A 20,900-nucleotide genomic window follows, 5' to 3' on the forward strand; every position below is an offset into this window, starting at 1 on the left:
CCGAGGATCCTGAGAGAAGAATTTAATTTCACTGCATATGCTTAAATCCATAGTCAGTTTAAAACATGACTTTTAACCACAAAAGTAAACTTTAAAATATTTTTGAGTGGGAAGCCCCACATCCTAATATTCTATGTACCAAAGGGCTGTGCCACTTGAGATGTGATGTGTACAGTTATTTATACATTTGTAAATCAAGTATAGATCAGGAAAAATGGAGCCATTCAAATTAACAGCAGCATCTGATTATTTTTCCTGGGTATAAGTGACTATGTTAGCACTGTGTGCTGTAAAGGAATTGTTCAGTTCAGTGCTGCTCAAAGACTATGGCACCTTGTCTTGTGTTTGGTATTGCCAATAAGTTTGAGTTCACCCTTTCTGTACCTCAATTTGCCTACTAGAAAATCTGAAATAATTATACACAGTCACTGCATACACTCAAGCAATGGTAGAACTGTGGTCCTTAATAATATTTAGGGAAAGGCATTAAGCAAAAACCCCAGGGTCCAGCCTTGCTGGCACTCCGCAGAGGATTTTATTTCATCCCTGTTTTCATTTACTCAGTTCACTTTCTGCCTTATCTGCCAGTGTCACATCCCCACTAGTGCACGACACCTCTCCCCTGCCAGCCCCAGGTGCGATCTGAGCATACAGACCTCTTTGCATGCACAACAGCCACCCACTGAGGTGCTGAGACCTGGCTGCCTCCTTTCCTGCCACAACCACCCACAAGGATTTCTCAAAATAATAAGATAATTACATTGAGAAGGAAAATTCCGGCAGAGCTGCTACCATTTTACTATCCCCTAATAAAAGGACCGTTCGGTGCTCAGCCACGTTGCCCCTCCCAGTGTGACTAGGTCAGTCCCCATCAGACCTAGCTTGTCTCTTTCTGCTGGCCCCATTTTAGATAGGACCAGGTATGCTTGCTGAGGTTTGGCTATTCATTTGCTTTTTCGCTGGAAGGTTAAGAGTCTCGGACTTATCATAGCCAGCATCATAGCAGGCAGACAGGAACCAGTTTGATGATAGAAAGGCTGACCACAAAAAAAAGGCTGGCCTCTTGCACCTCTAGGTTTGCTTGGAGGATGCACAGCTTCTTTAGGCTCCTACTGACTTCACAAACAGGATTTTTAATGAGGTTGCTCCATGAGGGACTCATTCACCGAAACACCTTAGCACCTGAGGATAAGTCAGGCTGATCAGCTCTGTCTGACACAGAGAGACAGAAAAAGGAGGGTAACATTGCCCATCCATAACATACTGTCCGGGCTGAAATGTAAGACAGCACAAACCAGGAGGACACACCGTGAATCTTATGTTCACATCTGACACAGGATTATATCACCATAAAGTATTACTGTTTTCTTTTTTATAGTTCTGACAGATGTAGAAATGAATACACAGGACAACGTGGGTCATTCAGTTTCTTTGCATTTGCACGTCATAGGTGTTCAGCTCTGAAATGTCCAAAGATTATCCATTTCCTCTTAGACCATCTGCAACATCCGAGAACAAGCGCAAAAGCCGTTTAGTTAAAACTTAAAATAAAAGCTCAAATTCTACAAGAGGCAGAACAAAGACGACCCCGGTCACGAGGTTGGATTTCTAGCACAGATGCTCATCTTGGCTTCATTTCAGGAGGCTCTGACTCGACCATGCAATTAGGCAAGCTCTTACCCATCACGTCCCACCACTGGAGTGCTACTGACTTGTGTCAGGCATAGATGATGCTCTGACCCTGCAGTCCAGCAGCCTCCTTCGAACTGATTAAAACTAAAGCATGTCACTTTTCTTATTGTTCCTGCTGTAGTTTTAGGAAAGGTACATTTTGAAGTGAACAAGAGTAAATAGCACCATTTCATTCCTGCTCTAGATCTGGTAGCCACTCTTTGCTTCTGTGTTAAGCAGATGAAGTCTTGTGGGATGGTTTCTGAGACACAGAAGCTGGGAGCTGAAAACAGCAAACTGGACTGGCAGGTGGCTTAGGAGATTTTGTCCTTTCCTAAACTGGGACAACACTGGAGAATACAATAGACATCCTATTTCCCTTAGCAATAATCACATTCCCATGTAGGGGCTAAACTATTCAGCCCTTCAGCATTCACAGTTTATTCAGTCATGAAATGTATTATTGCCTTATAAAATGGGACACCTGTCTCATTGTCCATTAAATATTAACAGCAGCACCATAGAAATGAACTGTAATAGTTTTATTATCGTAATGTTCTGGGAAAATCTTATTACAGTGTAGTGTGGATGTCAACAAACAGAAAGAAAGTATGAAAACATGAATTCTATACGAAAATTGCAGACTGATGTAATTTAGATGCAACTGCAGCCTTCTGGCAGAGGTAACAGTATCGAGTGCCCCTTCACCCTTCAGTGCTGCGCTGTAGAAATGGTAATGCTTATCGCTTCTGAGGTATCTTTTTCGTCAGTAGATATCAAAGCATTTGTCTAGGACTGCAAAATGCATCTGCAGCGTGATCCTTGTGGAGCAGAGGCAACCCAGGCACAGACGGCGCCTGGAGCCGGTTGCATCAGCCGCAAGAAAAGCGGTGCAGAAATAGGCCCGGCACCCCGATGCTTGCTCTCCAGCACCCTCTTTTATCCACTTAATGCTGCTTGCTATATAAGGGAGAGCACGCCACGTCTACCGGCGACTTACATCCCACGCAATCTCATTAGCTCTGCTGCCTGGCTGCTGACCTTTGTCGGCAGAGTGCACCAAACTGGGGCTCTGAGAGCCTCGCTTAAAAAAGCCACGTACGGTACGCTTCCTCCCTTCAGCCTGGGCAGGAAGCGGCAGTACAGAAATACCGCGCCAAAGGCTATTCCTGCCGCTTTCCAGGCCTGACCCTCACATCGCTCTTCCTTGTGGATAAGGCTCCAGAAGCCTCTGGATTGGGCTGGGAGTCTCCAGGCTTTCTTGGGGGCTTTCCAGTCGGTCCTGGGTTTAGCTGAGCTCGGAAATCTGCAAGAATAGCTTTTGTCCTACCACTGCTTTATTCTTGTTTCCCAACCTCGCTGAAAACAAAGAGGCATGGATAACATTTTTGGTATCGCAGATGAATAAGATTTTCCTGGAACGAATAAAAAGGTCAAATTCGGTTCTCGTCACAACTCCTGCGCATATCTAGCTCATGGGCCTTTGCCTAGGTGCAGCTGCTTTATGCTCAAAAGCCAGCCATTCCCTTTTCGCCCAGTTTTAGTCCTTTATACAGTAATTTATTTAAAACATCCAAGCAAATAGGTGGTTTACGTTAATCTTGTGGACCCAGATCAGTAATTAATGCCATAGACATGAAAGACAGAAAACCACAGAAGACTCAGTTTTGAGGTTTCTTCGTGTTTCTCAAGCAATTCCAGAAAGCAAAGCTTTCAGACTAGAGTAGGGGAAATATCCTAGGCCAGGTTAAACCGTCCTTAATGTGCTCTGCTCACTCCAGTGGTATCCAAATGGTGCAGCCTGGAATAGAGTAAAAATAGAGCTGGGAGATGGTCACTTCAATTAGAATTTGTAAGTTCATAAGCCTGTCAATAAAAGACAAATCACCCCAAATTCTTGGCAATAAGATCTTACTTATACAGTACCTTCATACACTCTCTTACATGCTATTTCCAAAAAAAATTTTTAAAAAAGGCATCACTTTTAGAAATAATTCAGAGAAGTCTTTATTTAATATTAGTTCTATTTTTCATGTGAATTAGCCTGTATTAAATTCAGACTTTTGCCATACTATGCATCTACCATACAGACCTTGAGAGGGGAAAGAAAAATTATGGTGAGTAAATTCTGGAAAGACAAAAGCTGCCTGCAGTAGTTTTTCCATACTTCATAACAGTCCTTAAAGGGAAGGAATATGAGAAGGAATATGTAACTGTCTAGTCTCTATTTCTTACCTTGCTGGAGTTTATACCTGTGTATAGTCCCAGACTAAACAGTGTGTGGGAATTGGAGGGAAAGAGGGAATTCCACCGTTAAGGAAGGACAAGTTTTGTAGAGATTTTGCAGGGGGAGAGAACAACACTTGCTGTTTGAAGCTGATCAGGGGCTTGTCAGGGTCAGTTCCAGGACTGAGAGATTTTTACTGTTATAGATGCCTGATAAATGCTGTTTGGGACTATCCCAGGATCTGGCTGAATGATGAGGAGAAGATTTACAAATGTATGTGTGAATAAATAAACCTTGCAGCTGCTTATAGGGTAGCAGCTTTTGTTACTTGAGCTGTTTGCAGGGTCATAGTTATTTGTTCCTTTGAAATATTTATCTAACCTGAAATGGTAAGAGGTGGTTGGTTTTCGGGCTTTTTTTTTTTTTTTTTTTTGCTAATTGCTCTTGAATGTTATCCTGTTAAACTTTTTCAGTCATCTAGTCCAGGTGCTACAATTCTGCAGTATAACACAGCATGATAAAGCCAGTAAATAACCAGAGCAAACAACCCGCAAAGTAACTATGGGCAGGCATACTACTCACCCAAACCAGCTAGCAAATTTTTGCAACAAATGAAATTTACAGGTAAAAGTAGGAAAGATTTCATGACTGGTGTACAGTCCAGAGAAAAGAGCAAATGTCACAGAAATTTATGCAACGCTGGCTTCAATGATCTTAGTAACTTTTCTCCCAATATATGTTATTTATACACTATTTATTGAACTTGGCCTTCAAGTAGAACAAGAACGCATCAAGTACATTCTGTACCTTACAGAATTTATAGTCTGCCATTAAAAAACAGTATTAATGCATACTACAGTGTTTCAGATCATAAAGTTCAATTCTGGATTAATGAGGAGCATATATCAATGTTATATTATACTCGAATAAACAAATTTTAAAGGATTTTCTTTCCGCACAAGATCAGTGTCACATTTAATGCCACAAAGACACATGTCAAAAATGAACTTCTTTAATTTCTGAAAAAGCTGTTACTTAACAAGTTATTTATACATAGTTAGGAAGACAAAAGAGGGAGAATATGGAGCCGAGTTCTATGTAACTGTTCTGTGGCTGAAAAATGTAAATAAATAAAAAAATAGAAGCAATAACCCAGTTCAGTTGTGTCTAATGGCAGATAATGTCAGTGATAAGTACTGTAATATGTTCTGCTTTCTTATCTGGAAAGCCCACAAATAATGACTAACTACTGATAAAAATAACAATTCCCTTCACAGACGTGCTTTTTCCCCTCCAACTATGTGCGGACTCTGAACAAGAGCCCTGTGATGATGATGACTTCTGAGTAACTTATGTGTTGTCTTGGAATAAATTTTTAATTTATGACCATGTTGATTACCTTGGCTGAAGGGGAAAAAGCTCAGAACTCCCAAACCCCCACCTCCTCTGCTTTTTCATCCTCCGATGTTTTATTTTCCCAGCAGTCCAGCTGTACACTCCTCATACTGTCTGTATTGTCAGGATTATCTTCAGCCATGTGAACTATAAACACGGCTCGCTGCAGCCCAGCTAACGGAGTGGCAGAGGGCCAAGAAGGAAAATCGTCCTCTTCATCTGAGAGGCGTCTGGAAAAGAGACCAGGAAGGGTCTTTCCCTCACTCTGCTGGAAGACCTCTGACACCACAGTGACAAAGTAAAGCCCCAAAATAACAGAGCAGTTGTTTCTAGGGGATGGGATGCTCCCAGGTAGTCATGATGACCACAAGGATTTCTTCTTTTTTTTTTTTTTTTTTTAGTTACGAGGGAAAGAAAGACTTGTCCCCATTTCCCACCTGAGGTAGGCATGTTCGTCAGCAACACATTTTCAGAGACCAAAAAGCAGAACTTGGGGCACTCAGTTTCCAATCACTATGAATTTAGGTAACGCAGTTCCTCCATGTCTCAGGTCCCTCACATGTAAACACGGAAAGCAAATCCTCCCACTGGTTTGTAATGTGTCCTTGTAGCTGTAATGTCCAGTGCTGAGCTTACTGCTATGGAAAAGTATTTTATTTTATTGAAGTCTGTCTGAAGAGTAAGGATAAGGTCCACAAAGGTTTGAAATCACTTAACACCCGTGTGGAAAACCAACTCCCTTTAAAATTATTGGGTAGTAGAGGCCAAAGTGGGAATTAAGAACATAAAGAGTTCTCTGTTATCTGTGTCTGTGGTGCTACTGATATAACAAGGCGTACCAGGGCTAGTCCCTAATTAAAAGAGAATAGTTTTCTGATTAATGGGCAGCACCAGATGGCATCAACGGAGGTGCCTTTTTTTAGCTTTACTTAGCCATTCTTCAAAAAACACTTATTTCAGGCTGTGGTGAAATTCTCTTCCGTAGGGTATCACCTATAAATGTATGCTCCCTCTGCAAATTCCTCAAGTGCCTGAGAAGCAGCGTTCAGAATAGAGCAGCTGATCAACCTTAACGGGAGCTGTCTTTAACGCTCAAGCCATATTTTTCTTTCTTATGCCACATGCACTTACTTTACAGTTTGGTGAAGGAGAGAGCATGGCTTCATCCCCAGCCCCGGCTACTGATGGCTGCACAGCCACGCCGACGCTGGAGTCAGCAGTGCCGGAGCACATGTGGGAGTCCTATCTCCAACAAACCCTGGCATGTATCTAAACTTCAGACTAGATTAAAGGTCAAACTTTGCTTCTGCCTTTTTTTGACTTGAAGAGCCAGTGTCCTCAGGCAAGCAAGCTATTATGTTTTATTTCATCAGTTAGTGGAAAGCAGCTGTACTGCTTAGCATAATTAATGAGGAGGTCAGACAGTAATGCTTTGTATACAATAGTGTTGTATGCAGCACTAAGGCAAGTAATTGCCCATAAAAACAGTATCTTGTAAAAAGGAAGGGAAAAATCCACCTCCCTTGAATAAAAAAATAGCAGCACAGTACTCCTTTTAGTCCTCACTAAAAACATTCCCCCTTCAGGTTCTCCAAGAGCAGAAAATCATTTACCAAAAATATTTGGGAAATAATCCACAGCAATATTCACTACTGTTTACTGAACATTTGCAACTGACTGTTGCAAATATACATGAAAAATGCACATGTAAAAGGAAGGCAATTGCACACAGTGCTGTATTTACTATCCGTCCTCGTGTGTTCAAAGGTAATTTAAAAGATAATGCACGCTGATGTTCCCAATAGTTTCTTGTAAGTTCTGTTGTGGAAGGGTTTTGTTCAGCTTTTCTTTGGCTGCAAAATAATATGTTTCTACAAACAGGTGGAAGAAAAGCCATTGGTATATGCTTATTCATGGTAAAATATCTACTTCACTCCTGCTGAAGCCAAGCAAGGCAAGAGCAGGAGGCACACTTTCAGAAATACTGAGCAGGCTAACCCGGCACCAGCTCATGCTGAACCATTCATCAGGAAACTGAGAGTACTGGAGAAATGGTATCCCTCTCAAGCTAAGTTTCATTATCTAATTTGTCTTCAATCTTTTTTGACAGAGATGCAGGGTGGCTTCTGAAGAACACAAAGGTGTTAAAATTGAGGACATACGAGCATCTATCTGATTCACTCCACTGAAGAGATGATATTCAGATCCAACGAAAGGCCTCTGGCTCACTACCCTGAGCACCTCCTCTTTTTACAGTCATGATAGACCATAACACAAAGCATTTCTCAAATGTCCCTTTACTTAAGAAAGCTGTTTCTGTCTTTGCTGCAAACCAGTGACACCTGAAGACTGTTCTGCCAGACTTTCTCATGCTGACTAGTAACCTGCTCATCCACAAAGGTATTCAACAGAACTGGATCACAATATGTATTATGTAGGTTACAGCACATATACAAAACTTCTGTATGGAGCCTTGCTCTGTGTGAATGCTGTGGACCAAATGCCACGCAGCACCTTACTCCATTTACAGTTTCACTAATTGATCAGTGCAGCTGATCTGAAAAGATCTGGTCCTGTATAAAAATGTTAGGGCCCCATATGAGAAGGTATATTAATATATTAATTCCTCTGGAACAGTCCATTTTATATATTTTGTTTGCAAGTATCAGATGGTACTAATTGCATGTGAACCAAGCTGTCTAAAAGTAGAGGAATCTAGTCTTGCGTAGTCTGTAGGGGAGGTCATCCCATCCAGAGGTCCTCATTGACTATAGAGGCAATTTGGACAATCATTTTGGATTAGACATCTTACGTTTGGGTGGCCAAAGCTGATTGAGATAAATCCCCTCCATCCTGTCAGTAATATTTTACACACACACACAAATAAAAAACATTTACATGTGTATATATGTTCTATGTTACATATTTTTCAATATATTTATGTTATATATATCTTAGATATATTTATCAGCATTACTGAAATCCATATAACAAGCTATTTCCCATGTAGCATACTACTGCAAATACAAATATACCTGGCAAATCTTGTAACACACATTTAATGGTGTTCCACTTCTGGGTTTTTTTTTCTGATTCCTCTTTTGATCTACAGAAAGTTACCTGGTACTAAAAATAAAATAAAATAAAAATAAAATAAAATAAAATAAAATAAAATAAAATAAAATAAAATAAAATAAAATAAAATAAAATAAAATAAAATAAAAATAAAATAAAATAAAATAGAATAGAATAAAATAAAGTTAACTAGTGCTGACTGGCTTTGCAGAGGGCTGCAAAGATGTAAACCATATGCTACAGAGGCAAGGTTATGGCTTCCCTCTTGTTCCCCTTCCCTCTCTTCCCCCCTGGTGTGGCGAAGGTGGCTCTCCCTGGGCAGGTTTTCCCATCTGTATTATCCAGACTCCTGCTCACCATGGCTGGGACACCAGCTCGAATGGAAGGAGCATCTGGAAGGAAACACACATATACGATGTGTGTCGTGAATATTTTGCATTAGAAACACACTTATTTCACAGCTGTTTTGGCACGTCAGTGACTGACTTGAGGACTGTAGAATGAAGCTGGAGCTTGGGTTTTGGTGTTTTTTTGTTGTTGAAGCTTAGAATATTAAGTAAAATCTTCAGGCACATTTTTCAGTGCATTGAAGAGACATGCTAATATTTTAACCTAAGACACAATGTTAATAATATCCGTATGGCTGGCTCTTGGACTCCCTCCTCGCTGAGACAAATGCTACCCACACATTCCTTCGCCCGATACACAGACAGTCATAACTTGGCGATTAGCGTGGTTCCAAGGCCTACTGAGATAAATCAGAGAGAAGCACCACATTGCTTTATATAGACTAATAACTTGAAGCAAGTCAGGAATGCAAAGCGAGCTGTAGGAAGGGATATTTCTAATGAAAAGCTGTCTGTCAAAGATAACAGCAAGGAGCACGAGTGACGGATGGCACAAGCAGAAGATGGAACGTAGGAGAACCAGGGAGGAATCTGAAGCCCAAACAGCCAAAGATATAAAAGCAATTTGTAAATTCTTAGCTGATTCTGCCATCTCTGAGACATGACTAATGCAGAGACAATGACAGCATGTGGATGTCTCAGGGAGAAAGAAAACGGTGCAGGGAAGAGAAGCAGAGTTTGAAATTTCTAAACCAAAAGATAGCAGCGTCTATTTCTTTTTTTCAATTAAGCATTGTTAACACAGGGACATTACTGATTTTCAGAAGTAAGTACTCTCCTGGGAGTGGCAAAAATTGGTACCATGTATGAGCAGCGTCCTTACAATAAAGCACAATTACCACACAGGAAAAAAGGAAAATCAGAGCATTCACTTGGCCCTTGCAGAATATGTGAACACATGAAAAGGATAGTTAACTATCCTTAAGTACAGAAAAAAACAGAGTTGCATTTTGACCCAGTCGCAATGATGCAAGGCTAACAGAAGGGGGGAAAGAAAAGTGTTGATTTTTACAGAGAAGTTCCATATTTTGTTTGCAGCCATACTGATTTAAGGCATTTTCTACTAGATTTTCCCTTCTCAGAAACAAGGACATATAAAACATTGCCTGTAGATTTATTCTGTTTGCTCCTACACTGATTCTGAAGCTGAAATAAAGTACCCTTCAAACCCACTAATATTTCCATTGTGGCCAGACTTGTCCAGAGTTTTACAATCCTAATTAGTTTCACAGTTGTCTTGTTGTTTTCCTGTACTCCCCCTCTGTCTGCTCATCACCATCTGCTGTCGTCCACGGTAAGATCTTAAAGGAAGGACCATCTCTTTGTTCTGCCTTTACACAGCACTTCACAGAAATAGCTCATTATGGGAACCCAGGGCTGAAATTCCTGAACACCATGGCAATAAATGTAGTGGACAGAAAGAATAATGAGTCTAAGAAACAGTGGAGAAATGCCCAACTCCTGGGTTTTGGATAGCATCTCCTGCTTTCTGACTCTGCCTTTTGTTCCTGTGACATTTCTGCCCTGCTCATTACAGGAATTGCTAGAAGAAGGAGTTAGATGAGAACACGGAGCTTGATCACAATGCAGGCACCATTTGGGAGGAAAAGGCAATGACAGATGTGGGAAAAGGAAAAGTGAACATCAGAACAAGTCCTCTACCAAACTCATGCGAGGGCAATAGTGAAACATCACCTTTGTACCTGTACTTCAGACTGTTTGGGGGTTTTGTTCTCTTTTTAGCAAGGTAGAAATATTTAAATGAAGACATACGAGATGCCAGTCTGTCCCAGTACTGAACTTTTGGTGGGCACAGTCAGTGACTGCATACTAAAGTGGAGCATTAGCCCTAAGGATCAGCTCTCCTCCACCTTCAGCAGCTCCCTCTCTCATCTCTCCAAGAGCAGACAGTAACTCGGTATCATACTCAGTGGATGCTTCCTACTTACTGCTCTTCTGTCCCCTATCTCCCACAAAAGCTTTATGTCTGTCATTTTTATATACTAAGAACATAAGACTCTGGTTCATTCAGTAACTGAAAGAACTGATTCCATAGAAACAACAACAAAAAAATATTATTTCAGCTGCTAAGTGAAGGAGTCGCCAGAACTGGCACCTCTGCAATTTCCCTCTATTGTAAATTCTTGTGTTTTGGAGTTTGGGGATTGCTTAGATTTTTGATGAATGATATGGAAAATCTGAAAGAAATGGATATTTTTCACTACTACTTAATAGAAAAGCCTAAACATAGCGGAGGCAGGTTAGTTCAAAGGCCTTGCTTTGGTTGGATGTGAAATGTGATTAAATTACTCCCCAAATCTGACATTCGTGTCTATTAGATATACAACTGTTCAGGAGACAATGTCTTGAACCTAAATGAATGGGTTTTGGCACTTGAACAAGTCAACGTAAAATGGTGAAACTAAATATTCAGGAGGACTCATCTTTCTGAATTCCTTAGGAGACATGCATTTTCATAGCTGTTCATCTGAAATGGTGGTCCATGGTATTCAGTTGCTCATGAAACTCTTCTAAAGGAAACTGTGTTTTCAAATAAGGCTGAACTTGTTATTTATAAAGGTTTATTAAATTAGTTCAATTAATACTTAATTGCTACAAAGTTCATCAAGCCAGTATCTTGCTTACATCCACAGTTCATGCCCATTTTCAGCATTCTCTCATAAAGTACTTATTCCACACAGTACTATCATTTATAGGACCATCATGTCGAGATTGTAATACCCTTTTAACCCTATAAAAATTTCTAAATGCATCATTACTATAAAATATCACCTTGATAGGTATTTATTTTTAATGTTTTGGGTATTCATTTTTTAAATGAATGTCCAAGTCTGTCCTATTATTTTAAAATTATATGACCGATGAAGTAAGTTAAGGCCCTGTTTTAAAGAACTAGATATTATCTCTGCAACATGTGCAGTCTGTCTTAATCTAGGAAATTACAAGGTACTCGAGCAAATGCTTAAGTCATACTATTTAGTTATTTAAGGTGACTTTAAAAGACCAAGATGACTACTCAGAAGATGACAGTGTTCCCAGGGTAGTCCTTAGCAGGGGTAACACAGCAGCCCATTGTGCAGGGCAGCAATTAAGAGTGCCAGTGCTGATTGGGATCCCGGGGCTTATTGTTCTTCCCGATTTTCAGGTCATTCCACCCAATGGGCAGATGCTGGGGAAGTCATAATAGAGATTATCAGTTTGGGGATGCTACTTCAACAGACGACCGTGGGTAAGTAAGTGTGGGATTTTCACTCATCTGGACTGTTTGCTAGAGGAAATAACTGCATCCGAGAGGAGAAGCTAACTATGATGAACACAAGTATTTGGTGTTGTGTTTGGGGAGGCAATTGTCAGTGTGCCTCTGGCACCTTGGGGGAGCCATCCGGGTTCACATTCCTTTCCCTCCTGACACCTTGTAATCACTGGGGTAAAGACCATCATTACCTGCTCCCTGCAGAAATGTTCCCAGGACATATCGACCATGTGGATACGTACACCTAAAGCCGTGGATACTTGAAAAAACTTCAGGGCAGCAGTAAATGGCCCAGAAAATGTTTGTGAGCAGTCCGGCAGGCTAGCTTCAGGCAGATTCCTGGGGAGCTGAAAGCCTTGGGTACCCCCTGGTCTGTGCTGGCGATGCTCAGAGGTCAGCGCAGTGCTCTCTGTGGGGTGTGAGAAAGTAGGAATGGGAATTGAAAGGCCTCCAAGTTCTGCCACAGAGAGACGGGTTGGTGAAGCTGATCTTTTGCATGAAGTAGGGCCTCAGTGCAAGAGATGTCAATGGTCAGCGTCCTGTATTGAAGCGCTCTTCAGGGAGAAAGTTTTGTTGAGCGATATCAGTATGTTCAGACCATCCTCCTCCACCTGGGATATTTCTGTCTTCCCTTTGCCTCTGTCTTGGACCAGAACAAATTAGGGTCACCTGTATATTCTCCTTCTTTTTTCTCCCCATTCGAGCTGCCATGAGCATTTCCCGATAGCAGCGTAACAACCATTGCCTGTGGGGTTGATGCACGGTGCGTGTGTGCTGGGTACCAGGCTGGGGGCTGCCTTAGCCTTGACCCTGCGCCAGGCTCCTTGCCGGGTAAGGCAGGCTGATTAGCAGTGCCTGCTCCCACTGCCAAGGGATTACTCCTGTATACCACAGGAATAAAGCAGGCAGATTGCTTGGAGGCAGTATTCAGGAGCACAGTGACCTGAACAAAGACGAGGAATAGTGGCACACAGCTAACCTGACTGGGTCTCCAAGTGCGATGTTGCTGTTAAGAAGGCACATGAGAGTCCTAAGGTGGATGAGCGAGCTGGGGGGCACTGAGCTGGAGCAGGGGAGAGAGATTCCCGTGGCTGCCTGAGGCAATACAAAGACTGCAGCTGAAAGACTGAGGATTTACACTAGAAAAAGTGCACCGAAAAGTTGGAAAAGGTCAGAAAAGGGCAACAAGAATGGCTGGGAAGACTTTGCCAATGCTGATCTGTCTAACTGTTTAACAATGAGTGTAATTAATTGTTGGTGCAATTTATGGAAGAACACAGTCAAATCTAAATCACCTGATGTCTTTAAATCAAGCTGGCTATCAAAAATATAAAAGAGCTGAAAAAGGACTTGAAATGATGAAATAACAAAATGATGTCCTATACCCTGTGTGCTGGCTAATCCAGAGATGCTTATACTGGCATCTCAGAGCCTAAACACGCTCTGCATCTTCATTAAGCGCAACATATCATTCTTAGCTAAACCAATACCTGTGAGTTGAGCAAATTCCTTATGCTTATAAGAAAATATCCCTAATTTCAAGCCAAAACTTATTTTTTGTGCCTATGTTTTGCAAATTTTCCACTCACTGTACAAGAGGTCATGAGGAGGCAGGAAAATTTGTGATCAGGTTCCTATATGGGTGTATAACTGTGCAGTGGTAATGTATTTACTTGCAGCAGATGGAATGAATATGGGAGAACATCTAATGTGGTAATTGACGCTAAAATCTAAGGCATTAATTAAATGTGTGTTCTACTTAAGGAGTCAACTGAATGATGAGTGACAATTAAAAATGATGTCTTTGTAATTATTCCAATTCCTATTTATGAAAGTAGAGTGTGACTGCATATTAAAATATGATTGAAGGTTTTATGACTCCTTATTCTTTCACAGTTAAAACGTTTGCAATTATTTCTCCCTCAGATTAGAGCAATGCATAGCAATGTAAAATAAAACAGCGTAGGCTTGATTCTCCAGTCACTTAACACAGGTTTTATATTGGCATATGGTGACTCCCTTAAGCAGAGCACTCCTCAGTTCAGGTGATTTGAATGGACAATTAAGCTCAGCATGCTGAATACTGCAAATTCAATATGAACATCTGGGGATGTATTTACGGATCAATGATTTATTTTTTAAATTAATATTTGGTCAAGTTTGGAAGGTCTGCTGCAGCTGTAAGGGTGGAGATTTCTCCTTCCAGACGAAGCAGTGGGAAAAATCCCTTTCCTTTGCAGGGGGCAAGATTAGCCCATTCATAGAAGTCAGGGTCCTTTCCCTCAATCTGCGTGTGTCTAATGTATTTCTTTGAAAATGCTTAATTAGTATAGCAGATTCAAACTTTGCAAAAGGGCTGCATACAGCTTGCTTTGGATTAGGTTAGTTCCAAGTTGTAATTGGTTGCAATACCAAGAGACGTTCCCAACCCAAATCTCCTACGCTTCCACAATGACTCCCTAAGACATCAGACAGTGGAAAATTCCCTTCTGTCGCCAAGTTTTTGAAAACTCCTCACAATTGCAGCCAGAATTATTTTTCCCCCGTCCATTATGTAACTGTTAATAGTCCTCATTTTCATTTATTTTTCAGAAGTTGCATTGCAAATATTTTTATCCAGGAACAGAAGTTTGATTTTATATTACACCCAAGAATTACAGGGTAGAGACGATGAGTCCTTCCTTTATTTGATTTTTTTTTTTAATTTATTTCTACTGTGCATACTTTTTGCCTTTCTTTCGCCATCAGTACTTGTTGTGGATGTGCCATGGAACCACTGGTGCATATCTTTGAGAAGGCAGTAAGGTGAAAGATAGCTGGCAATGCCATTTATTTTTACTGCAACTCTGAAAAGAAAGAGAACAAAAAGCATGTGTGTGTGTATATATCCACACGTTTATACACACACACTCTAAAGATAAATATTCACTGAAGCTTTAAACCCAGTGCCAAGCTTGAGAAGCTAGTTTTTGTACTGGAGTCCTTCCTAGCACCCAAGGCAAAGGACTCTCTCCCTTCGGCTGCAGAGCAGCAGCAGGGCATCCTTGCAGCCCCTGAAGTTGCCGCTCTCCTGGCTGGGGAGGAGGTTGGCCAAAAGCCTGCTTCATCAGTCTGCTGGTACTATTACCAAGCCTCTCTTGCCAGTCTCTGCAGCTCTCACCTCTTCTCCTATTTAAATCTGCTTGGCATTTTGCAATAAGAACGCTACCATCTCCCCACTTGAGCCTTTTTGCTGGCTCCCCCACTCTGCTAGACACTAGTGCCTGCTCCCAAGTGCTGCTGCAAAACACCCTCATTGCCTGCCCTGAGTCTTACACCCTGCCCAGCTCTCCTTACTCTTTCCAGGTGCTACACAAGCATTTCTACATTTTCATGTTGTGTTTCTTTCTGGAAAACGTCTTCTTTCTTCCAGTCCATCAGCAGGTCTCAGACATCTCTCTTGTGTTGATTCCCCCAGTCACCCAGTGCATTGCAATAGATTAGCTGTTCTATTTACCTTGTTCAATTAGTTTTTATTCTGCTCCAAATTGGATTTTAGCAGCCCATAATTTCTGAGTATTTAGAATTAGATATATTTTTGTAAGCCATTTGAAAAACAAGGATATCAAGCTTCCAGATGGCATAAAATACTGGTTTCTGGATTTAGTACTTCTCAAGATAGAACCTGTTAAAATCATGCCTGACTGGAAGGGTGGAAAAAAAGCAAGAGGGCAGTCCAAGTACTGTGCTTCTGGGTTTTGGTTTTTTTCTTCTTTTTCATCCAAGTGTGCCTGCTACAGGTGACAGTTACATGGAAACAAGCAGAGAAGAGCAGGGCAATCAGTTCCCGTATGCAGAAGCTGCATCTCGAAGGTGGTTAGGATGTGCATGAGAAACTAACCAGATGCTCAGAGCCTTCGTGCTCCTCTTCATGTTGAAATGGGATGGTGAAGCGCTGACATTGTTATTAGTTTTATTCACATCATAATGCAAATTTACTAGTATAATCCTATTAATGATAAACAGGGGTATAATTTAGGAATTTTTTTTGTTCAATATATGTTAATACCGCAAATTATAAAATCAAAAGCCTAAGTCCTGAAACGAGGCGATTTTTAAGGTCAGCTCTTCACAACCTGTTCAACCCTTACAACAAACCTTTATTTTTCATTAGTGCCACTCCGTGTAGATCTTTTCCTGTTTCTGGCTTCCTTCTTACTTCATAAAGCTACTGCTTATCAGCTTATCTCCCCTGCAAATCTCCCCACACCTTTAATATGTTTAGCCCAGGTATCATGGACTTTCTCCTTTTTTAATTGGTGGAATTCAAATATTCGCACTGACACCCTATCTTTCTCTGGGAAGATTAGATTATCTGAGGATCTTACAGGCAGAATTATGAAACGGGCACAAAATCCACATCACAGCTTGCTCCTGCTGCGGAGACTTTCCAAGTGCTGCTCTCTGAAGATCTCTTTGCCCCAAAGCAAAGGGCTAGGAACCTTGCCTGGCTTTCCTCCAGCAGAAGACAATTCATGAAACAATATGGGAAAGAAAAGTCTAATCGGGAAGTTCCTATCTGGGGAGGGGAAAAGCCTACCACATACGGCAAGTCTTCAGAGGAAGGCAGGTCTTGATAAATATCAAAAAGAGTAAAGCTGCAGGATTTTGGACACAGTGGAGAGTAAACGCCAGGAGAAGTCCATCCCTCGGCTGGCCAGAATATGACTGTGCATGGAGGAGAGAAAGCCACTGACTGGCAATCACATTGAGCAGATGTCCTACCAGAGAAAGTCCTTTATCTCTGCACCTGCTGCATCAAAAACTCCTCTGAGAGCTCAGCACTAAATGCCCACGGGAAGAATCACAATTATATAAGTGTGTATGTTTCCCTAACAGTAACGTCTGCCCGTGCACTGCATATACCAGTCTACACATGAGCCACTTCCCAAAAGCCCCAGAATATTGTATATGAGCTATACAACACCAGAAGCATGTGCCGTAGCACAGCTGGCAAACCCAGGTGTATGGCGGTCTTTCGTTCAGCGATCTTATTTTATAATGTTGACAGAGAAATCTCTTCATGTTCATTTGCAGGTCTGCTGTCAGTATTGTGGTATTTATATTATAGATGCATTTACATAATATTTCTGTACCAGTATTGTTTTCATTAACCAGCTTTCCTATCCAGCAGTTGGCAATGAGGCTGGCACCCGGTAATTGTAGATTTAAACGGAACTGTTGTGCTCTTTGAGGTGACAGGTACTTACATTTTTTGGTGGATGTAAAGGCCAGGTAGTAAGTTAAGTATGTGGTAGTTATGCTCATTTATCCATGCCTACATACTAGGCTAAAGGAATCTTAACAAGTTTAAAAATGTATAATGCTTCATTTTTCTGTCTGATGGCAAGTCAGAAGATTGCTAGCTTTGAGTAGAGACTTATCCCTTCCAAAAGTTAGACATGTCAACAAATTACTGCTCTAAACTAATAGCAGTGTTGAAGACCTCTCTGCTAACACTATCAGATAAATACATCTACAGTCTCTGCTTCCCACATTTGACACTTCTTAAGGGCTTGCCTACACAACAAAGTTGTTCTTACATCGATTTTAAAAAATGTCATTTGGTTTATGAGTGATTTAGTTCAACCTAGTTTAAATAGATTCTTTTGAAAAAATATGTGTTTATATAAAACATTGTGTGTATGCAAGTATAAAAGCTTTGCAAAAACCAACACCATCCAGGTTCTGACTTGGATAGAAATTGGATTGTTGTACAATTTCCAGTCTTGGACTCAGATGAAGGTTTGTGCTTTGTTTTGGTTTTTTTTTTTAAAGAAATGAAAATGTCTCTAGGCATTTTAAATTAATGCTAAATTAAAAAAAAATGATTGATATATGTATGTGTGTGTGTGTATAGAACCATATATATATATATACACACATATATACACACATCTTACTTCTGTTGGCATAACTAATGCTTTTATTTAGATGTCCTCATCTGCTTAGAGGCACTTTCACTGAATAAAATGAAGAGAAGTATGTGCTATCTGAGACACTCTCTCATATAATCCTAGTATTTCTAGACTGAAGTTCTTTTCTCTGTGAAATATGGAATGTTTAACAATTCCTTATCATTACTATGGCTGTAACTGATGTGACACATCCTTTCTCTGTTGCCCATCCAATGTTCTAACACCAAAGTTAAATAAGAGTTGGCACAAGTGGGATTTCTCTTGTTCTGCGATATAGAAGAATAGCCAGTCGTGGTTTGTATAAATTACTTCATAGTCACAGTTATATATGATACAGTTTCCTAATGAGGCCAATTCCCTAGGCAACAGCCCAACCCTGTAAATGTCTAAGCACAGGAATACAGCCAGCAGGATGTCTAATTCAGTTGAACTCAATGGAGATGATTTGGTACTCATAATCACCTCACCTCCATGAGCTGTATGCCTGTTGTAAGTAATGTATTCAGAAAGAAAAAAATATTTAAATACTCCTTCTTAAGTGAATTATTTCAAAACCTCCTCATTTTCCCTGTGTATTTTACCATCCGTGTTTTGAAAAATGGTTTCTCTCCTGAAATTCAAAACAACCTTCAAGAAAAACAACTAAGAAATTATACTGAAGAAGCTCTAAGTATATTTAATACAATGCCTTGTGGTTTGAGTAACGAAAGAAGTCTACTTGTGACCATTTTATGTTCCTGAAATAAAAATAAGTTTCAGTCTTTCAGATCACAGGTCACAAACTCATCTACTTTTGGCTTGCCTCTCCATCATTCCACCTCTTCTCCATCACATCTCTATTCATCTGTGTGCAAAGCAGTGTAAAAATACTTTCACTGCAAATCAGTGGGATGTTTTGTCTTGTTAGTCCTTTCAGGCAACTTCACATGCACTTTTGCATGTGTTGCGCCAGCTATATGTATTGCAACTCGATCAAAAGTTAGGTCTAATTGATTTCTTACAAGAAGGCTGGGCAGGAATGAGGTAACTATGCATGGTGCTGATTTAGCTCATTTTACATGCACTGTATGCCTGGGGCACCACGAAGTTTGCCTATGTCCTGGCAACATCCACAAACCTGAAATCTGCCATCCATTGGAGCTGGTAATTGCCAGTGTAGGTCACTACAGTATTATTGCGAAGACCTGTGTGAAATGGTCCCAAGATGGAAGGAAAATAGACTTTGAAGTTATTTCTGTGTCACTGCCTCCCAGCCGTGCCGAGTGTTGCTCAGCCTGTCCCTGTCCAGGAGCCTGGTGTCAGAGCAGCTTTGCAAGGCTAATAAAAAGAGCAATCAATTTTTACTCCTCCTAAAGGACAATGCTAAGCATATATGCCTCAAAACCAAGCTTTAAAATAAAGTAGGCAGTGTGAGGGTTTTACTGGGTCGTAAATGTGTGATTCATTATAACCTGGCTTACATGATAGGACAGAGCTCACCTATATGCTGGTTGCACTTTCGTTCCCAATGAACCCGCTGCACCATGTAATACTAAACTGCTAGACACGCTAATGAAAAGAAGCTTGAGGAACCTACAGGTACATTGCTCCCTATCTGTCAGAAAACTGCCTAGGGAAATGAGGTCAGCTATCTGCTCAGAAATTGTGCCTGAGTATGAGGGAGCCTAGATTTGTTTCTGTAAATTACAAGGAAATTCTGTAAATTACAAGGCCTTCCCTCCACCAAAAGTGAAGGAAAATTCCTTATGCACTTCCATTAAAGTAGGGTCAGCAGCTTTAAAAAGCATAAGGATACAAGAAGCACAGGTACTTGCTATTTGAGCTGAATACTAAAGTTTCTTTTAAGGGTAGGCAGCGTTCAGTTGTCTAACGGTAAACGAAGGACTGAAAAGCTCACCTGTTTGGTTTTGCCTGAATTATCCTTCCACTGCCTTGCATTTACCTTTGATTATCCTACTGCCAAAATCATATGATCCAGTGGATATCAGATATTATCTAATATAAACGTATGTTACCAGGAATAAAGAAAAAGGACTTTCCTTTAGTTGTCTAGAGGGACTGGTAAGGTTTTATGCTCAGAGTTTTAGTATCATCTTGAATCTCCTATTCAGGAGATTTTCTTTTCCACTCAGGTAGATTTGAGCTGCCTTTTAGCAACATGTGGGAGGAAATCCTCCTAGCTATGGCTGTTCTCTCTGCTGGACCACAGGTTTGGTACCTGGACTCCTTTTAGCTAATTGTAAGCTGGGGAGAAAAATAAAGAGCTGTTGAAAGAAAGCCTCTATGATTATGTCTGTTTGGAACCAGAATATCCTGGACCTGCTCTCTCCTATATAATGTGCAAAAAGACCTGCAATTTGCTCACCCTTCTAACCCCTATAAAGGTAAGAAGGAATAAAGTCTGTTCTTTTACGTAAAATTTCATAGGAGAGGTTAGGGAGAGTTTTCCAGCATATACAAATGGAAGAGGCTTGTGAGGGAATGCCCTTCCACCTAAAGGCCTTTAGTGAGAAGTTCCTAAAAATTGCTACAGAATCTAGATGACTAATTACTGAGGTTGTTTGAGGACTTAACCACAACACAACACAAATATGTAAAGTCTGCAGAACAGGCTGCAAGGTCTAAGAACTAATCATCATACAAGGAAGAAACTGTTTTCTGTTTCCGCTGTTCGGCTTTTTTGAGTAGTCTGCCACTGAACTGTGAACTAGCCTGGGAAAGCTGCGACTCTTCCATCTCTTGTGTTTAAACTCATGCTGTCCAGCTCCGGATTTGGGTGGAGAATGAAGCCTCTCATTCTGGGGCAACTCATTGACGGCTGGAAGACATTAGAGTTGTTGACATCTGTAAAGAATTTCAGAAATTATGAAGATATATAGTGATGAGCACCACAG

General features: G+C 40.8%; 1 protein-coding gene across 4 annotated transcripts in view; it reads left to right on the forward strand.

Annotated features, from left to right (window-relative positions):
• COBL (cordon-bleu WH2 repeat protein) overlaps positions 1 to 20,900 on the forward strand; it is a 223,226-nt gene that overhangs the window by 195,458 nt on the left and 6,868 nt on the right. For all 4 annotated transcript variants that reach the window (XR_015705259.1, XR_015705263.1, XR_015705261.1 and 1 more), the window contains 2 exons: positions 7,404 to 7,693; positions 11,942 to 12,025. The gene's annotated coding sequence lies outside the window, so the exon portion shown is untranslated. The remainder of the gene's footprint in view (positions 1 to 7,403; positions 7,694 to 11,941; positions 12,026 to 20,900) is intronic.

The sequence above is a fragment of the Nipponia nippon genome, unplaced genomic scaffold (assembly GCF_047370975.1).
Source record: "Nipponia nippon isolate SJK-2023a ecotype South Korea unplaced genomic scaffold, ASM4737097v1 scaffold_1, whole genome shotgun sequence".
In the NCBI taxonomy this organism is placed as follows: domain Eukaryota; kingdom Metazoa; phylum Chordata; class Aves; order Pelecaniformes; family Threskiornithidae; genus Nipponia; species Nipponia nippon.